Below are 4,985 nucleotides of genomic sequence, written 5' to 3'. Positions count from 1 at the left end.
CAAGCCGGTGTTCGGGCGTGCGGCTCCTCCGGCTTTGCGGGTCAAGCTCCAGCGCCGAGGATACTAGGCAAACGTTGGGCCCCCCCGAGCCGAGTGGATACCCGCCTCAGAAAGAGCTGGGGCGGTACGTACGGACGGCCTCACTAAGAGGGAACGGAAGCTACTAAAGCACACGTATAACTGTCCGATGTGCGAACGAAAGTGAGGCCGGACGAATCCGATACGAGTTACGAGTGAGGCGGGATCCACGGCTGGCACTCGCGGGGCCCTCTTGCGAAACCATGCCTCGGCGTGAACCTTTTGGCGGCAGAACCAAGACGAACCGAGGTCGAGCTTCCGTCTCGAGCCACACCCAGACGTCCGACCGTCGCGGAGCCCGACGCCACGCGTGCTAGGGCTCCGCGCGAAACATCGTTTCACGACACCCGCTCGTCAGCCCGTCCGAACGTATACGAGTGTCGCGCGGCCCCCCGGGCCCGGCTGTAGCCACAGCCTCGTCCCGGACCAGGGCCGCACCGCCACCAGCAGCGCCCCCCCGGCGGCAGACGCACTCTGGTTGATCCTGCCAGTAGCATATGCTTGTTTTCAAGATTAAGCCATGCATGTCTAAGTACGAATGGCCAGTACAGTGAAACTGCGAACGGCTCATTAAATCAGTTATGGTTCCTTTGATCGCTCCACCGTTACTTGGATAACTGTGGCAAATCCAGAGCTAATACATGCAAACGAGCGCCGACTCGCGGGCGGGGCTCCGGCCTCGCCCCGGGGACGCGTGCATTTATCAGACACAAAAACCCACGCGGTGTCCGGCGGGCGGGGGCTCAGCCGTCGCGCGCGTCCCCCGCGTCCGGCCTCCGCCTCTAGCCACTAGTGGCGGGCACAAGTCCCCAAACACTAGCCAAGCCGGTCCTCGTTCCGCCGGCCCGGCCCCCCCTTTGTGTTGACTCAGGATAACCTCGTGCCGATCGCTCGCCCACCCGAGGCGGCGACGACTCATTCGAATGTCTGCCCTATCAACTTTCGATGGTAGACTCTGCGCCTACCATGGTGACCACGGGTAACGGGGAATCAGGGTTCGATTCCGGAGAGGGAGCATGAGAAACGGCTACCACATCCAAGGAAGGCAGCAGGCGCGCAAATTACCCACTCCCGACACGGGGAGGTAGTGACGAAAAATAACAATACGGGACTCGTTCGAGTCTCCGTAATTGGAATGAGCCGAACACAAACCCATCGGCCAGCATCCATTGGAGGGCAAGTCTGGTGCCAGCAGCCGCGGTAATTCCAGCTCCAATAGCGTATTTTAAAGTTGCTGCAGTTAAAAAGCTCCTAGTTGGACCCCGGGACGCGAGCTGACGGTCCGCCGCGAGGCGTGCATCCGTCTGTCCCAGCCCCTGCCTCTCGGCAAAAGCCCCCGTGATGCCCTTCGCTGGGTGTCACTCGCGGGGCCCGAAGCGTTTACTTTGAGGAAATTAGAGTGTTCAAAGCAGGCCACACGGCCGCCCCTGCATATCGCAGCTGGGAATAATGGAATAGGACTCCGGTTCTATTTTGTGGGTTGTCATGAACTGGGGCCATGATTAAGAGGGACGGCCGGGGGCATTCGTACTGCGCCGCTAGAGGTGAAATTCTTGGACCGGCGCAAGACGGACGAGAGCGAAAGCATTTGCCAAGAATGTTTTCATTAATCAAGAACGAAAGTCGGAGGTTCGAAGACGATCAGATACCGTCCTAGTTCCGACCATAAACGATGCCGACTCGCGATCCGGCGGCGTTATTCCCATGACCCGCCGAGCAGCACCCGGGAAACCGACCAAGTGTCTGGGTTCCGGGGGGAGTATTGTTGCAAAGCTGAAACTTAAAGGAATTGACGGAAGGGCACCACCAGGAGTGGAGCATGCGGCTTAATTTGACTCAACACGGGAAACCTCACCCGGCCCGGACACGGAAAGGATTGACAGATTGAAGGCTCTTTCTCGATACCGTGGGTGGTGGTGCATGGCCGTTCGTAGTTGGTGGAGCGATTTGTCTGGTTAATTCCGATAACGAACGAGACTCAAACATACTAAATAGTACCGCGGCCCCCCGCGCGGTCGGCGGCAGAAAACTTCTTAGAGGGACAAGTGGCTCTCAGCCACACGAGAATGAGCAATAACAGGTCTGTGATGCCCTTAGATGTCCGGGGCTGCACGCGCGCCACACTGAGCGTATAAGCGCGTCGTCTATCCCCGCGCCGGCAGGCGCGGGTAATCCTATGAACCCCGCTCGTGACAGGGCCTGGGGATTGCAATTATTTCCCACCAACGAGGAATTCCCAGTAAGCGCGGGTCATTAGCCTGCGTTGATTAAGTCCCTGCCCTTTGTACACACCGCCCGTCGCTACTACCGATCGGATGGCTTAGTGAGGTCCTCGGATAGTCCCCGCCGGGGCCGGCCCCGGCTCCGGCGGTGTGCCAGAAGACGGTCGAACTTGACTATCTAGAGGAAGTAAAAGTCGTAACAAGGTTTCTGTAGGTGAACCTGCAGAAGGATCATTAACGTACGAGCGGCAGCAGATCCGCCTCGGTACACCCCCGACGAGCCAGACGCCGAGGGCGGCGGGTCGTCGCAGGCGGAGGAAGAGGGTAGACCGGGACGGGACGGGACGGGGGGCGCGGCGCGGGTCACTCCCGGGCCGCGCGTCGGAGCGAGTTCGGCGGGCGCCACGCGGCGCGGCGCGACGCGAGAAAAGGCGGCGGGCGATGTCGCGCTACCTCCGTGCGAGCGGGGTAGCGCGCTCGTCCGACGACCCCAGTAGCGCGGCGCGGCGCGACGACAGGCGACCGCCAGCGACGGGCGAAAGGCGGCGGCCGTGCGCGGGACCCCCGTAACCGGGGAATCCCCCTCTGCCGACGACCCTAGCTCGGCGCGGTTCTCGCGCTTCCGGCGCGCGCTTCCGGGGCGGCACTCGCCTCGACGACCTCCCGTCCTTTAAAGGTAACGGTTCGGGCCGGCGCCCCGGCGTCCGTCCGCCCGTCGGTGTCGCGTGTCCGTGCGGCGCGGGGCTGCTCTCGGCGAGGGTCGCCGAGCAAGCGGATCCCCGCACGGATCACAACGGCCGTATGGCGGCGGCGTCGGGACGCCCGCCCGAGACGAAGGTTCAGGGCGACGAAACGGTGCTCCCACCGGCTACCTTTTTCCCCGGCCAAACGCGTCCGTCGGCCGGAGCCCTCGAGGGGCCGCGTAGCGCGCGCGTGGGCCGGCCCCCGGACACCGGAGTCCCTCCCGGGGCTCCGGACACCGGGGGTTCGGTTCCGCGCGGTCCGCCGCGGTCTCCTCTGTCCATCCATAGTCCGGGCAGGCCGCGGCCGGGTCGGGGGCCAGTCCCCCCTCGGTGTCAGCGCGGTCGCGCCGCCCTTGTAAACCAAACCCACTCGCTGACGGGTAGCAACACCCAAAGCGTCGCTTCGCGGCGCGGCGGGGCTTCCAAGTCGGATGGCCTTCCGGGGTCCGGGTAGGAGACGCCGGGGGCCGGCCTCAGCGCCGAGCCCCCGACCTACCCGGCGAGTCCGGTCGCCGAGTCGTGTCAGGCCCGAGCGGGAGACGCCGGGCGCCGGCCTCAGCGCCGAGCGCCCGACCTACCCGGGCCGACGCACGTCTCGGGCGCCGTCGCGGCCCCGAGCGGGAGACGCCGGGCGCCGGCCTCAGCGCCGCGCGCCCGACCCGCTCGGCTCGTCGCGGCGTCGCGCGTATCGCGCCCGTCGGTAACCGCGCCGCGGGTTAGGGGCTCGCTCGCGGGAGCGACCGAACGGCACCCGCGGCGCGTTCGTCTCCGGTACAAACCCTGTCGTGAATTTGTCTCCGATCGTCCCGGGCGGACGTAAAAGGGCCCAAACGTACGACTCTTAGCGGTGGATCACTCGGCTCGTGCGTCGATGAAGAACGCAGCTAGCTGCGAGAACTAATGTGATTTGCAGGACACATTGATCATCGACACTTTGAACGCACATTGCGGCCCCGGTTTTACCCCGGGGCCACGCCTGTCTGAGCGGCGCTTTCCAATCGATCGGACGCGGGCCGGGCCCTCCGCGACATTCCGCCGGTCCGTCCGGCGGGTGGCGCGAGAACCCGGTCCGCGCGGGCGAGGCTCGGGCCCTCCGCGACATTCCGCCGGTCCGCCCGGCGGGTGGCGCGCGACCCGTCTCCCCGCCCACTCCGCGGCTGGGGTTTCGCAGGGACCCCCGTCCCTTCGTACCCTCAAATACAGACTCGGGCGGCGCTCCGTGTCCGTCCGCCCGTCGGTGTCGCGCGTCCGCGCGTCCGGAGGTGCTTCTCGGCTGCCGGTGAGTACGGCTGGTACTTAGCATACCGAGAAGGTGCTCCGCGCGCGCGGCTCCGCGCGGCGGCCCGTATGGCGGCGGCGCTCGGCGCCCTCCTCAGGTAAAGGTCCCGGTCGGCGCCTCGGCGTCCGTCCGCCCGTCGGTGTCGCGTGTCCGTGCGGCGCGGGGCTGCTCTCGGCGAGGGTCGCCGAGCAAGCGGATCCCCGCACGGATCACAACGGCCGTATGGCGGCGGCGCCGGTCCCGGCGCCGGCCCCGACCGCACAGCTCTACGCGCACGCCCTCAGATCAGACGAGACGACCCGCTGAATTTAAGCATATTACTAAGCGGAGGAAAAGAAACTAACCAGGATTCCCTCAGTAGCGGCGAGCGAAGAGGGAAAAGCCCAGCGCCGAATCCCCGCCCTGCGGTAGGGCGAGGGAAATGTGGCGTACGGAAGGCCGCTTTAGCCCGGCGCCGCTCGGGGGCCCGAGTCCTTCTGATAGAGGCTCAGCCCAGGGACGGTGTGAGGCCGGTAGCGGCCCCCGGCTCGCCGGGGCGAGGCCTTCTCGGAGTCGGGTTGCTTGTGAATGCAGCCCAAAGCGGGTGGTAAACTCCATCTAAGGCTAAATACTGGCACGAGACCGATAGTCGACAAGTACCTTGAGGGAAAGTTGAAAAGAACT

General features: G+C 65.2%; 3 non-coding genes across 3 annotated transcripts in view; all 3 read left to right on the top strand.

Moving 5' to 3' along the window:
* Positions 1-549: 549 nt before the first annotated feature.
* LOC148345210 (18S ribosomal RNA) lies at positions 550-2,537 on the top strand. The gene has a single exon (XR_015848752.1). It is a non-coding gene; the product is annotated as an 18S ribosomal RNA (ribosomal RNA).
* A 1,342-nt stretch (positions 2,538-3,879) lies between these two features.
* LOC148345209 (5.8S ribosomal RNA) lies at positions 3,880-4,033 on the top strand. The gene has a single exon (XR_015848750.1). It is a non-coding gene; the product is annotated as a 5.8S ribosomal RNA (ribosomal RNA).
* A 564-nt stretch (positions 4,034-4,597) lies between these two features.
* The window catches only part of LOC148345208 (28S ribosomal RNA), a 4,529-nt gene continuing 4,141 nt past the window's right edge, over positions 4,598-4,985 (top strand). The window contains exon 1 of the ribosomal RNA XR_015848746.1: positions 4,598-4,985. This exon is cut by the window's right edge and continues 4,141 nt beyond it. This is a non-coding gene — a ribosomal RNA (28S ribosomal RNA).

The sequence above is a fragment of the Urocampus carinirostris genome, unplaced genomic scaffold (assembly GCF_059441175.1).
Source record: "Urocampus carinirostris isolate Australia breed hairy pipefish unplaced genomic scaffold, RoL_Ucar_1.0 HiC_scaffold_66, whole genome shotgun sequence".
NCBI classification, from domain to species: Eukaryota; Metazoa; Chordata; class Actinopteri; order Syngnathiformes; family Syngnathidae; genus Urocampus; species Urocampus carinirostris.
The sequence above is the reverse complement of the archived record's forward strand: the minus strand, read 5'-3'. Positions and strand labels throughout refer to the sequence as shown.